The 15,847-nt window shown below is 43.5% G+C and overlaps 1 protein-coding gene across 1 annotated transcript in view; it reads right to left on the minus strand.

Moving 5' to 3' along the window:
- The window catches only part of AKT3 (AKT serine/threonine kinase 3), a 232,442-nt gene that overhangs the window by 143,838 nt on the left and 72,757 nt on the right, over positions 1-15,847 (minus strand). The window lies entirely within an intron of this gene.

Raw genomic sequence — 15,847 nt, forward strand, 5'->3', positions numbered from 1 at the left:
GGTGCCTGACAAACCCAAAGATCTGGGGGAACATGGGCCCTGTGCTGCACAACAGAGTTCTTGGAGGTCAATATCTCGCAAACTCTGCTTAACTAGAATTTCTGCGCTATCCCAGTCCAAATATAGTAAATAGGAAGGGAAGAGCCCTATTGAATTAGTTTTTGTACCACTTCCTTTCTCCAGTGTGATGTACAGGAATCAGTTACTGCCAAAGATGCAAAGGAGGTGGAGGGGAGCACACGGCAGCAACGTAGCCAGAAATGAATGGAATATGTCCACGCCAGACACTTCAAAGAATTAAGGCCAGCCTCCAAATTAAAAACAGCACCCACACACACACCTGGGCACACCAAATATAGATCTGAGAAAATAAGATTGTACACCTTCTGAAGAGTATTTAGCAGTCGGAAACCAAATTGGTGCCCCAAAGAGTGTCTGACAGACAGTTTCAGCTTCATAAGCCCAGATAGCTGACGGAATGTGTTTTCCACCTTTAGTAAAGAAAAAATGGGCTACAGCATTCACATTTTGTTCAGCTTTGGTCTTAACAGATTTCCCTTTCATCCTCCAATTCACAGTTTCATAAAATCAGATACCTAGATATTTATTCAAATCTACTTGCTCAAATCTGTTCTTATTTAGAGTCCAGGAGTATCTAACCTTCCTTTTTGAAGAGACCAAAACTTTAGATTTTAGATAAGTAATAGTTAGGTTGTAACACAGAGGGAAGGTCAGCCAAATATAAATTAAAATAGGGTCAAGAACACACCCTTGCCTGACTCCAGAGGTAAAGGCAATGTCCTTTGAGAGATGGCCAACATTACTACATTGTACCTATGCAGACGTATTATAGTACAATGTACGTATCAAAACTTCAGCAAAGGAGATCGTTACCTTGTCGTGGTGCTGGAGCTTGAGCACCTCAATGACGTCATGAGCTAAACCGTGAAGGGACACCCAAGACAGGAAGGTCATGGCAGAGACGTCAGACTAAATACGATCCCTGGGGAAGGAAACGGCAACTCACCCCAGTATTCTTGCCATGAAAACTAAATGGATCAGTACACCCAGAGATATGTCGGTATACCATCGGAAGATGGGACTCCCAGGTCGGAAGATGGTCAAAATGCTACTGGGAAGGAACAGAGGATAACTTCAACTAGCCCCAGATGTGATGACGCAGCTAGCTCAAAGCCGAAAGGACGGCTAGCAGCCGATGGTGCTGGTGGTGAACGACAAATCCGATGTTCTAAAGATCAACACAACATAGGAACCTGGAATGTAAGATCTATGAGCCAGGGCAAATTGGATGTGGTTATTGGGGAGATGTCAAGATTAAATATAGACATTTTGGGTATCAGTGAACTGAAATGGACTGGAATGGGCCACTTCACATCAAATGGCCACCAGATCTACTACTGTGGACAAGAGGACCACAGAAGAAATGGAGTAGCCTTCATAATTAATAATAAAGTGGCTAAAGCAGTGCTTGGATACAATCCAAAAAATGACAGAATGATCTCAATTCAAATTCAGGGTAAGCCATTTAACATCACAGTGATCCAAAGATACACCCCAACCACAGATGCTGAAGAAGCAGAAGTAGATCAGTTCTATGAGGATCTGCAGCACCTCCTGGATAGTACGCCAAAAGAAGATGTTATTTTCATTACAGGAGACTGGAATGCTAAGGTGGGTAGTCAAACAACACCTGGAATTACAGGCAAGCATGGTCTGGGAGAACAAAATGAAGCAGGACATAGGCTGATAGAATTTTGCCAAGAAAACTCACTGTGCATAACAAACACTCTTTTCCAACAACCTAAGAGACGACTTTATACATGGACTTCACCAGACGGTCGACACCGAATTAAGATTGACTACATCCTTTGTAGCCAAAGGTGGCGGACATCTATGCAGTTGGTAAAAACAAGACCTGGAGCTGATTGTAGTTCAGATCATGAACTTCTTATTGCACAATTTAGAATCAGACCAAAGAGAATAGGGAAGACCCACAGATCAGTTAGATACGAGCTCACTAATATTCCTAATGAGTATGCAGTGGAGGTGAAGAATAGATTTAAGACCTAGATTTAGTAGATAGGGTCCCGGAAGAACTATGGACAGAAGTTCGCAACATTGTTCAGGAGGAGGCAACAAAAAACATCCCAAAGAAAAAGAAAACCAAGAAGGCAAGATGGCTGTCTGCTGAGACACTGGAAGCAGCCCAAGAAAGAAGGAAAGCAAAAGGCAACAGTGATCGGGGGAGATATGCTCAATTAAATGCAAAATTCCAGAGGTTAGCCAGAAGAGATAAGGAATTATTTTTAAACAAGCAATGCACGGAAGCGGAAGAAGATAATAGAATAGGAAGGACAAGAGACCTCTTCCAGAAAATTAGAAACATCGGAGGTAAATTCCAGGCAAAAATGGGAATGATCAAAAACAAAGATGTCAAGGACCTAACAGAAGCAGAAGAGATCAAGAAAAGGTGGCACGAATATAGGAAGATCTGTATAGGAAGGATAACAACATCGGGGATAGATTTGACGGTGTGGTCAGTGAGTTAGAGCCAGACATCCTGAACAGTGAGGTTGAATGGGCCTTAAGAAGCATTGCTAATAACAAGGCAGCAGGAGATGCCGGTATCCCAGCTGAACTGTTTAAAATCTTGCAAGATGATCCTGTCAAGGTGATGCGTGCCATATGCCAGCAAATTTGGAAAACACAAGAATGGCCAACAGATTGGAAAAAATCAACCTATATCCCCATACCAAAAAAGGGAAGCACCAAAGAATGTTCAAACTATCGAACAGTGGCACTTATTTCACATGCCAGTAAGGTAATGCTCAAGATCTTGCAAGGTAGGCTCCAGCAATTCATGGAACGAGAATTGCCAGATGTACAAGCTGGGTTTCGAAAAGGCAGAGGAACTAGAGACCAAATAGCCAATATCCGCTGGATAATGGAGAAAGCCAGGGAGTTTAAGAAAAACATCTATTTCTGTTTTATTGACTATTCTAAAGCCTTTGACTGTGTGGATCATCACAAATTGTGGCAAGTTCTTGGTTGGATGGGGATACCAAGTCATCTTGTCTGCCTCCTGAGGAATCTGTATAACAACCAAGTAGCAACGGTAAGAACAGACCATGGAACAACGGACTGGTTTAAGATTGGGAAAGGAGTATGGCAGGGTTGTATACTCTCACCCTACCTATTCAACCTGTATGCAGAACACATCATGCGACATGCTGGGCTTGATGAAGCCAAGGCTGGAGTTAAAATCGCTGGAAGAAACATTAACAATCTCAGATATGCAGATGATACCACTTTGATGGCTGAAAGCGAGGAGGAGCTGAGGAACCTCATGACAAAGGTGAAAGAAGAAAATGCAAAAGCTGGGTTAAAGTTAAACCTCAAAAAAACCAAGATTATGGCAACCAACTTGATTGATCACTGGCTAATAGAGGGAGAAAACATGGAGGCAGTGACAGACTTTGTCTTTCTAGGCACAAAGATTACTGCAGATGCTGACTGCAGCCAGGAAATCAGAAGACGTTTACTTCTTGGGAGGAGAGCAATGACAAATCTTGATAAAACAGAGCAGAGACATCAGACTGACAACAAAGGTCCGCATAGTTCAAGCAATAGTATTCCCCATAGTAACCTACGGCTGCGAGAGCTGGACCATAAGGAAGGCTGAGCGAAGGAAGATAGATGCTTTTGAACTGTGGTGCCGGAGGAAAATTCTGAGAGTGCCCTGGACTGCAAGAAGATCAAACCAGTCCATCCTCCAGGAAATCAAGCCAGACTGCTCACTTAAGGGAAGGATATTAAAGGCAAAACTGAAGTACTTTGGCCACATAATGAGAAGACAGGATACCCTGGAGAAGATGCTGATGCTAGGGAAAGTGGAAGGCAAAAGGAAGAGGGGCCGACCAAGGGCAAGGCGGATGGATGATATTCTGGAGGTGACGGACTCGAACTTGGGGGAGCTGGGGGTGGCGACGGCCGACAGGAAGCTCTGGCGTGGGCTGGTCTATGAAGTCACGAATAGTCGGAAGCGACTGACCGAATATACAACAACAACAACAACGCATCAAAAACGGTAGCCTTTTATCAATAGAATATTGCTCCAATTTGTACCACTGACATTCATGAGAGATGGAATCAAAGGCGGATTTTACATCAATAAATGCTCTAAAAAGTTTGCTTCCTTTAGGCTTAGCGTACTTATGAGCAAGATGGACCAGAACCAGACAATGGTCTAAACTAGAACGACCAGGTTTGAAACCTATCTATTCTTCCCCTAAGATATCTTTATCGTTAATCCACACTTTTAGCTTAAGGCCACAAAAGCTAGCATACACCTCCTCGACTATAGATAACAAACAAATTGCTCAGTAATTATTTGGATCATCTTTGGGGCCTTTTTTTATAGATTGGAATAATGCAGGCTTTCAGCCATGTTGCAGGGATTACACCAGATTTATCAATCAAGGAAAAAAGAAAAGTCAACAAAGCGACCCACCAGGAGATATTATTCATCAGCATCTCTGAGGGGATGCCATCTGGTCCAGGGGCCTTCCCTAATTTAAGTTGAAGGATTAAATCTTCAACAACTTTTGTAGCAACAGGTGGCCATTCAGGGATGTCTGAAGATAAACAGGGAGACGCAACAGAGTTTGATGAATGTGCACCATTAAAAACTGAGTGAAAATAGTCCTCCCATATATTAACTGGAACATGGCAGTCAAAGCTGCCTGAACTGTTGGTTAACACACCTGAAACTAATTGCCAAAAAGTTTTATGGTTGCGGATGACTGCTGCTATCAGAATTTTCCATGAATTTCTAATTATTTCCCTTTCATTCCGAAGTAGCAACTTTTTATAATCTTTTTGTAACTCATATGAGTGGGACAGTTGAAGCTTATTATTTACATGATACTGTCAATAAGCAGAATGAATTCTTCTTCTAAGCCTGACACATTCCCCATCAAACCATACATTATCAGAGCCCTCCCGACATGGCGGGGTGGGTGGGGGAGACGACAGCAAAGTTTTGGAGAAAGGGCTGCAAGTCCTGAATAACTGCCTCAAAGGTTACTACTGCCTCTGAAGGAGAGCTGTCTTCAGTTATTTGGTTAACAGCTTTTATTATGTTTGTTAAGTGACTAAACCTTGAGAAGGCCTGTTCAGTTGATTTGGACCATTTAATCTTCCTATTATTTGAAGAAGTAATTAAATTTGAAGGAGGGAGATGTTGCACCTCCAATTTGACAGTGCCTGATACTTCAAGAGCAATTTCCAATGGTAAATGGTCGCTTTCTGTACAACCGGCAACTCTGAAGCTACAGCTCAATTTTTTTAACGCCTTATGTACTAAAATATAATCAACAACACTGGACTCCCTGGATGAGATGAATGCATATTCACCCCAGTTATCACCACTAGATCCTTTTAAAATGCATAAATCATTTTTATAAACAAATGGAGGCAGCCCCATTCCTGCAGAGTTAATGTAGGAGTCTTTTGAGTGCCAAAGGCCACCCTTAATTTGTTCTTTTCTAGCAAGAGGAAAGTCACAAGAGATAGTAGGGTGCACCAAGGAAGTTCCAGTTCTTGCATTGAAATCACCTGCCATAATTGGGAAAGCATGGGAAAATTTAGCAAATTGTTTGGTGTAATAACAATCAATTTTAAGCCACATTGACATGACATCTTCCCTACATGTTGCTGGAGCAAAGTGCCCATTAAACACAAGCAGGATTATCTGAGAAGCCCTCAATTTCAAAAGTAATGCCAACAGAAATGAGTCACAGTTAGGTAACTCTGATACTGTAGCATCAAAGAAGATGAAACTAAAAAACATAATCCTTGCCCCTTGAAGAGAGCGCAGGCAAGCAAAAGGTCACAAACCCATTTAAACAGATATAGTCACACCACCAGGTTTCTTGAAGCAGAACTATATCAAATTCATTCAGGTACTCAAGGAGATCTAAATTCCTACTTTAGCATTCCAACCCGCAATATTCCAAGAGAGAATTTTTAGCAGAATGGGACCAGCCCCCTGATGTAGTCAGTCAAGCTTCACAATTGTGTTGAGGTTGCCCCCAGCATTCCCCCAAACACAGCCATTATGCTGATCTGCTTGTGGGCTGCAGGTTCTGGGGGCACTCCTGGAAGTATTGTCATGTTCCTGAGAACTTAGCTTATATACTTCCAAATATCGAGAACCCAACCAGTCAATTTCCCCTTTATTTAAAGGTTTAAAATTAGCAAGAGTAGAGGATCCATCTGGGACAGAGGTAGTCTTTTACTTCTTTCTCATTCCCAATTACAACTGTTAGAACTTGTTTACTTGGCTGCAGCACCACAACTTCTGGGCTCAAAGCAAGATCACTCCTTAGGGTAAACTGTCGGTAGTCAAATATTGGAGTTCCCCCTTGACTACTGCATTCCAATCACTTGGTAGGGGGCTTCTGATGGTTCACCGGGAGCCATTCTGTCCAAGTTCCAATACTAGCTTCCTTGCCACTCTCGGAATCAGAGAGAGTCAAACAAATATCTTTTGGGTGGAAACGGTCACCCTGATGGCTTACGTTAAGTAGGGTCTTCTGTAAAATGGAATGTCTCTGCAAAAGGTCTTGCTGGCCCACAGCTGAAAGGGCACCAAAACTTATAATAACCTCATAATCCTCTGGTGTAAAATTCCTCAAGGGAACTCTAACATCTCCCACCTTCTCATTAGTACAGATGTTGCTAGGCCCAACAGAAGCTGGTACAGCATTTAGTGACTGAACATAGGGATAAGAAGAGTTGTTGTTAGTCATGCTAAGCTCAATTAGATTCCCCACGGGAAGGTTCTTGTGAGCAAGACTAGAAGATCTCTTCCAACCACCTGCTACTCCCAAAGAATGCCAGGGGAGATCGTTGAAGGGCCTACAAATACGCATCTCCATCTTGCAGAAACCAGCCTTAGCACTGTAGATTCTAGCTGCCTTATTAGCTGAAGCAAATGTTACAACAAGAATAATTATAAAAAAAGATATTCAATCTTTAAAATAGAATCCAAGGTTAAAAAGATACAGGATAGGATTGTTATAAGCTGTAAAAAATGCTCTTTGCGCTCCAGTGGGGTCAACAGACCCTTTGGTTTCAGATAATTAGCAAACACCAAATTCTGCTTCAATAACTGTAATTGCCAGGATTTATTAACTACACCAAATACCTGTTTAGGCTTTTGATTTTGGAGCCCTACTAGGGAAGGAGAGGCCCTACTTGAGAGTTGTATAATTGACCATGGATCCTGTTTCACAGTCAACACTCACTGTTGATTGTGGGGATACATTTGATTTCTGGTTAAAGGTTTCTTGGCTCTTTAAGTTTTTGATCACTCAATAATTTTTCCTCTTAGAGCAGGCCTTCAAACCTTCCTCCTTTTCTTTAAGATCTTAAACAAGCTAGTAATCATTTCTGATGAAGATTTGGGTATATCTGAAGTTTTTATATTTTTGCTTTTCTTTTTACTGTGGGCCTTTGTATTAGTGTACTTGGCTTTTCTCCTGATTACACGTACTAGGTTTTTATCTCTTTCCCTTATTTTTATTCTTGCCACTCTTATCCCTTTGATTTACTAAAGAGACAGACTTATCAACAGATCTGAGGCAAGAGCAAATCTTGATCTCATGCATAGGGTCATTTACCGTCGAGTTATTTCTGGCCTAGAGGCCTAATGCATCCGCACTGTTGCCCAATCCAGCCCATGGAGATTTGAACCCTCCATAGATTCTAGCCCCTGTCCTCCCTGAGCCCTGCCCCTTTGCTGCGCAACAGGAAATCCCTTCTCTCCGATCAGAGATTGGACATAAGCTGGAGATTCACCCATACCACTCGGCCGAGTCCTTTCCTGTGCTGCTTGTGTTCCAGTTGCAATGCAAACAGGCCGGAAAGGAGCCACTAGACTCAGGCACCATTTGCAGGAGCTAGCTGCTGCAAGCACAGGTCAAGTCCCTTCACACCTGCTCTCCAATCGAGATACAAGTGGAGAGGGAAGGAGGCACTTGGATGGCACTTGCACGAACCAGCTCCTGCAAGGAGAGGCAGAGTTGCTTTCCATGCAGAGAGAGGCACAGAGCCCCATTCCTCTCTATGCATGGGAAAAAGAAGAAAAAAGTGGGTGCTGTGACACCGATGTCACAGGAGGGGGAGGAGCTTTGATGTGGGGCCCTGCCCATCAGGCTTGGTCTAGGGGACAATCTGGCCCTTGGATCAAAATAGACTGCCCCCACCTGGAGTAGATGATTGGGGAAAGTAAGAAGGGCATGTTTGTACTTTCATCTCTCCAGAGAAGAAAAAGCAGCTCCATTAGTGCAACACTGGCCATGCAGATTACCTGTATTTCTGGAGACTGGGGAACGAACGTGTGCAGCTGGGGTTCACAGTAGTGTCTTGCACACACAGAGTAATCTGTGTATGGAAACCTGCTTCCACAGACAGTTCCTTGTTGCACTGGGATAAATAATGGATTATAGTCCATGAAAAGTTCATTTCAGAAAAAATTTGTTAGTCTTTAAGGTGCCACAAGTCTCTTTGTTACTTTGGACTGCAGTGGCTTATCTAGAATTGTTATTTACTACCTACTACGAATAAGACTTCCCTTTAACTTTGCTGCAAAATTAGCCTGCATAAAATTCTAAGCACATTTACTAAGGAGTAGGTTCCAATGAAGTGAGTTACACTTACTTATCATGCTTATCAGATACCTACTTATCAGATAACCTGGTTAAACTGGAAATTATGCTTTCTCACCAAATCCAAGTAATCAAGAAGGGAATTGTGCTACCTCCAATCAACTGTGTGTTGCTGTTGTTCAGTCGTTAAGTCGTGTCTGACTCTTCGTGACCCCATGGACCATAGCACGCCAGGTCTTCCTGTCCTGCGCTCTCTCCCGGAGCGTGCTCAAGTCCATATTCATTGCATCGGTGATGCTATCTAGCCATCTCATCCTCTGCCGTCCCCTTCTCCTTTTGCCCTCGGTCTTTCCCAGCATCAGGGTCTTTTCCAGAGAGTTTTCTCTTCACATTAGGTGGCCAAAATATTTGAGCTTCAGCTTCAGTATCTGTCCTTCCAATGAGCAGTCAGGGTTGATTTCCTTTAGGATGGACCGATTGGACCTCCTTGCAGTCCAGGGGACTCGTAACAGTCTTCTCCAGCACCACAGTTCGAAAGCATCGATTCTTCGGCGCTCAGCCTTCCTTATAGTCCAGCTCTCACAGCCATACGATACTACTGGGAAAACCATAGCTTTGATTAGACGGATCTTTGTCGGCAAAGTGATGTCTCTGCTTCTTACTATGCTGTCTAGGTTTGCCATAGCTTTCCTCCCAAGGAGCAAGAGTCTTTTAATTTCATGGCTACAGTCACCGTCTGCGGTGATCTTGGAGCCCAAGAAAGTAAAATCTGTCACTGCTTCCATTTCTTCCCCTTCTATATGCCAGGAAGTGATAGGGCCAGATGCCATGATCTTAGTTTTTTTAATGTTGACTTTCAAACCAGCTTTTGCACTCTCCTCTTTCACCCTCAACAAGAGGCTCTTTAGATCCTCTTCGCTTTCTGCCATTAGGGTGGTATCATATGCATATCGGAGGTTGTTGATAATTCCCCCGGCAATCTTAATTCCGACCTGTGATTCATCCAACCCAGCATTTCTCATGATGTACTCTGCATATAAGTTAAATAAGCAGGGCGACAATGTGCAGCCTTGTCATACTCCTTTCCCACTTTTGAACCAATTGGTTGTTCCGTGTCTGGTTCTTACTGTTGCTTCTTCACCCTCATACATGTTTCTCAGGAGACAGGTAAGGTGGTCTAGTACTCCCATCTCTTTAATTTGCCACAGTTTGTTGTGATCCACACAATCAAAGGCTTTAGCATAGTCAATGAAGCAGAAATAGACGTTTTTCTGGAATTCTCTTGCTTTCTCCATGATGCAGCGAATGTTGGCGATTTGATCTCTAGTTCCTCTGCCTCTTCGAAACCCAGCTTGTACTTCCGGTAGTTCTCGGTTCGCATACTGCTGAAGCCTAGCTTGTAGGATTTTGAGCATCACCTGGCTGGCATGTGAAATGAGTGCAATTGTGCGGTAGTTTGAACACTCTTTGGCATTGCCCTTCTTTGGAACTGGAATGTAAACTGACCTTTTCCAGTCTGGTGGCCACTGTGGAGTGTTCCAAATTTGTTGGCATATTGAGTGCAGCACTTTAACAGCATCATCTTTTAGGATTTTAAATAGCTCAGCTGGAATACTGTCATCTCCACTAGCTTTGTTGTTACTAATGCTTCCTAAGGCCCACTTGACTTCACTCTCTAGGATGTCCGGCTCAAGTTCAGTGACCGCACTATCATGGCTATCTGGGACATTACGATCTTTCCTGTATAGTTCTTCTGTGTATTCTTTCCACCTCTTCTTAATCTCATCTGCTTCTGTTAGGTCCCTGCATTCTTTGTCCTTTATCATGCCCATCTTTGCACAAAACGTTCCCATGGATCTCCAATTTTCTTGAAGAGATCTCTAGTCTTTCCCATTCTGTTGTTTTCTTCGATTTCTTTGCATTGTTCATTTAAGAAGGCCTTCTTCTCTCCTTGCTATTCTCTGGTACTCTGCATTCAGTTGGATATATCTTCCCCTTTCTCCCTTGCTTTTCGCTTCCCCTCTTTCCTCAGCTACTTGTAAAGCCTCCTCAGACAGCCACTTGGCTTTCTTGCATTTCTTTTTCTTTGGGATGGATTTCGTTGCTGCCTCCTGAACAATGTTACGGACCTCCGTCCATAGTTTCTCAGGCACTCTGTCTATCAGGTCTAATCCCTTCAATCTATTCCTCACCTCCACTGTATATTCATAAGGGATATGATTTAGCTCATACCTGAATGGTTTAGTGGTTTTCCCTACGTTCTTCAATTTAAGCCGAAATTTAGCAACAAGAAGCTCATGATCTGAGCCACAGTCAGCTCCAGGTCTTGTTTTTACTGACTGTATGGAGCTTCTCCATCTTTGGCTGCAAAGGACATCATCAATCTGATTTCGATATTGACCATCTGGTGATGTCCATGTGTAGAGTCGCTTCTTGTGCTGTTGGAAAAGAGTGTTTGCTATGATCAGCGTGTTCTCTTGGCAAAACTCTATTAGCTTTTGTCCTGCTTCATTTGGTACACCAAGGCCATGCTTGCCTGTTATCCCGGTCATTTCTTGACTTCCTACTTGAGCATTCCAATCCCCTATGATGAAGAGGACATCTTTTTTTGGTGTTAGTTCTAGAAGGTGTTGTAGGTCTTCATAGAACCGATCAACCTCAGCTTCTTTGGCCTCAGTGGTTGGGGCATAGACTTGAATTACTGTGATGTTGAATGGTTTGCCTTGGATTCGTACTGAGATCATTCTATCGTTTTTAAGATTGTACCCAAGTACTGCCTTGTTGTGGCGAAGGGGCTTGCGTAACTCAGTGAAGCCATAAGCTATGCCGTGCAGGGCCACCCAAGACGGACAGGTCATGGCAGAGAGTTCTGACAAAATGTGGTCCACTGGAGAAGGAAATGGCAACCCACTCCAGTATTCTTGCCAAGAAAACCCCATGGAACGTATCACAAGGCTAAAAGAGATGACGCTGGAAGATGAGCCCCTCAGGTGTCCAATATGCTACTGGGGAAGAGCAGAGGGTATTTCCAAGTAGCGCCAGAAAGAGTGAAGCGGCTGGGCCAAACCCGAAAGGACCCTAAGCTGTGGATGTGTCTGGTGGTGAAAAGAAAATCCGATGCTGTAAAGAACAATATTGTTTAGGAACCTGGAATGTCAGATCAATGAATCAAGGTAAGCTGGAGGTGGTCAAACATGAGATGGCAAGATTGAACATCGACATCTTGGGAATCAGCGAACTAAAATGGACAGGCATGGGCGAATTTAATTCAGGTGACCATCATATCTACTATTGTGGGCAAGAATCCCTTAGAAGAAATGGAGTAGCACTCATAGTCAACAAAAGGGTGGGAAAAGCAGTACTGGGGTACAATCTTAAAAATGATAGAATGATCTCAGTACGAATCCAAGGCAAACCATTCAACATCACAGTAATTCAAGTCTATGCCCCAACCACTGAGGCCGAAGAAGCTGAGGTTGATCGGTTCTATGAAGACCTACAACACCTTCTAGAACTAACACCAAAAAAAGATGTCCTCATAGGGGATTGGAATGCTAAAGTAGGAAGTCAAGAAATCACCGGGATAACAGGCAGGCATGGCCTTGGTGTACAAAATGAAGCAGGACAAAAGCTAATAGAGTTTTGCCAAGAGAACATGCTGATCATAGCAAACACTCTTTTCCAACAGCACAAGAGGCGACTCTACACATGGACGTCACCAGATGGTCAATATCGAAATCAGATTGATTATGTCCTTTGCAACCAAAGATGGAGAAGCTCCATACAGTCAGTAAAAACAAGACCTGGAGCTGACTGTGGCTCAGATCATGAGCTGCTTGTTGCAAAATTTCGGCTTAAATTGAAGAACGTCGGGAAAACCACTAAACCGTTCAGGTATGACCTAAATCATATCCCTGATGAATATACAGTGGAGGTGAGGAATAGATTTCAGGGATTAGACCTGATAGACAGAGTGCCTGAGGAACTATGGACGGAGGTCCGTAACATTGTTCAGGAGGCAGCAACGAAATCCATCCCAAAGAAAAAGAAATGCAAGAAAGCCAAGTGGCTGTCTGATGAGGCTTTACAAGTAGCTCACGAAAGAAGGGAAGCGAAAAGCAAGGGAGAAAGGGGAAGATATACCCAACTGAATGCAGAGTTCCAGAGAATAGCAAGGAGAGACAAGAAGGCCTTCTTAAATGAACAATGCAAAGAAATCAAGGAAAACAACAGAATGGGAAAGACTAGAGATCTCTTCAAGAAAATTGGAGATCTCAAGGGAACGTTTTGTGCAAAGACGGGCATGATAAAGGACAAAGAAGGCAGGGACCTAACAGAAGCAGATGAGATTAAGAAGAGGTGGAAAGAATACACAGAAGAACTATACAGGAAAGATCTGAATGTCCCTGATAGCCATGATAGTGCGGTCACTGAACTTGAGCCGGACATCCTAGAGAGTGAAGTCAAGTGGGCCTTAGGAAGCATTAGTAACAACAAAGCTAGCGGAGATGACAGTATTCCAGCCGAGCTATTTAAAATCCTAAAAGATGATGCTGTTAAAGCGCTGCATTCAATATGCCAACAAATCTGGAACACTCAACAGTGGCCACAAGACTGGAAAAGGTCAGTTTACATTCCAATTCCAAAGAAGGGCAACGCCAAAGAGGGTTCAAACTACCGCACAATTGCGCTCATTTCACATGCCAGCAAGGTGATGCTCAAAATCCTACAAGCTAGGCTTCAGCAGTATGCGAACCGAGAACTACCGGAAGTACAAGCTGGGTTTCGAAGAGGCAGAGGAACTAGAGATCAAATCGCCAACATTCGCTGCATCATGGAGAAAGCAAGAGAATTCCAGAAAAACGTCTAGTTCTGCTTCATTGACTACGCTAAAGCCTTTGATTGTGTGGATCACAACAAACTGTGGCAAATTCTTAAAGTGATGGGAGTACCAGACCACCTTACCTGTCTCCTGAGAAACCTGTACGAGGGTCAAGAAGCAACAGTAAGAACCAGACATGGAACAACCGATTGGTTCAAAATTGGGAAAGGAGTACGACAAGGCTGCATATTGTCACCCTGCTTATTTAACTTATATGCAGAGTACATCATGAGAAATGCCGGGTTGGATGAATCACAGGTCGGAATTAAGATTGCTGGGAGAATTATCAACAACCTCCGATATGCAGACGATACCACCCTAATGGCAGAAAGCGAAGAGGATCTCAAGAGCCTCTTGTTGAGGGTGAAAGAGGAGAGTGCAAAAGCTGGTTTGAAACTCAACATTAAAAAAACGAAGATCATGGCATCTGGCCCCATCACTTCCTGGCATAGAGAAGGGGAAGAAATGGAAGCAGTGACAGATTTTACTTTCTTGGGCTCCAAGATCACCGCAGACGGTGACTGTAGCCATGAAATTAAAAGACTCTTGCTCCTTGGGAGGAAAGCTATGGCCAACCTAGACAGCATAGTAAGAAGTAGAGACATCACCTTGCCGACAAAGGTCCATCTAATCAAAGCTATGGTTTTCCCAGTAGTAATGTATGGCTGTGAGAGCTGGACTATAAGGAAGGCTGAGCGCCGAAGAATTGATGCTTTCGAACTGTGGTGCTGGAGAAGACTCTTACGAGTCCCCTGGACTGCAAGGAGGTCAAATCAGTCCATCCTAAAGGAAATCAACCCTGAGTGCTCATTGGAAGGACAGATAATGAAGCTGAAGCTCCAATATTTTGGCCACCTAATGCGAAGAGAAAACTCCCTGGAAAAGACCCTGATGCTGGGAAAGACTGAAGGCAAAAGGAGAAGGGGACAGCAGAGGATGAGATGGCTAGATAGCATCACGGATGCAATGAATATGAACTTGAGCACGCTCCGGGAGAGAGTGCAGGACAGGAAGGCCTGGCGTGCTATGGTCCATGGGGTCACGAAGAGTCGGACACGACTGAACGACTGAACAACAACAACTGCTTTTCCCACCCTTTTGTTGACTATGAGTGCTATTCCATTTCTTCTAAGGGATTCTTGTTCACAGTAGTAGATATGATGGTCACCTGAATTAAATTCGCCCATGCTTGTCCATTTTAGTTCACTGATTCCCAAGACGTTGATGTTCAATCTTGCCGTCTCATGTTTGACCACCTCCAGCTTACCTTGATTCATTGATCTTACATTCCAGGTTCCTAAACAATATTGTTCTTTACGGCATCGGATTTTCTTTTCACTAACAGACACATCCACAGCTGAGTGTCCTTTCGGCTTTGGCCCAGCCACTTCACTCTTTCTGGCGCTACTTGGAAATTCCCTCTGCTCTTCCCCAGTAGTATATTGAACACCTTCCGACCTGAGGGGCTCATCTTCCGGCCTCATCATTTTAGCCTTTTGATACGTTCCATGGGGTTTTCTTGGCAAGAATACTGGAGTGGGTCACCATTTCCTTCTCCAGTGGACCACAGTTTGTCAGAACTCTCTGCCATGACCTGTCCGTCTTGGGTGGCCCTGCAAGTCATAGCTTATGGCTTCACTGAGTTACGCAAGCCCCTTAGCCACAACAAGGCAGTGATCCATGAAGGGGTGGTTTTCCCTACGTTCTTCAATTTAAGCCGAAATTTTGCAAGAAGCAGCTCATGATCTGAGCCACAGTCAGCTCCAGGTCTTGTTTTTACTGACTGTATAGAGCTTCTCCATCTTTGGCTGCAAAGTACATAATCAATCTGATTTCGATATTGACCATCTGGTGATGTCCATGTGTAGAGTCGCCTCTTGTGCTGTTGGAAAAGAGTGTTTGCTATGATCAGCATGTTCTCTTGGCAAAACTCTATTAACCTTTGTCCTGCTTCATTTTGTACACCAAGGCCATGCTTGCTTGTTATCTCGGTTCCTAAACATTCCAGGTTCCTAAATAATATTGTTCTTTACAGCATCGGATTTTCTTTTCACCATCAGACACATCCACAGCTGAGTGTCCTTTTGGCTTTGGCCCAGCCGCTTCACTCTTTCTGGAGCTACTTGGAAATTCCCTCTGCTCTTCCCCAGTAGTATATTGGACACCTTCCGACCTGAGGGGCTTTAGGTGTCTAGTTTTAGGAAGCACTTAGTAGCTAATAATTCCAGTTTTATTATTTTTACACAGTTTTTGTTTTAATCAACTGTGTAAA

Source organism: Heloderma suspectum, chromosome 1, assembly GCF_057233095.1.
Source record: "Heloderma suspectum isolate Gila_16-S chromosome 1, 16-S_ref, whole genome shotgun sequence".
Taxonomy (NCBI): Eukaryota; Metazoa; Chordata; class Lepidosauria; order Squamata; family Helodermatidae; genus Heloderma; species Heloderma suspectum.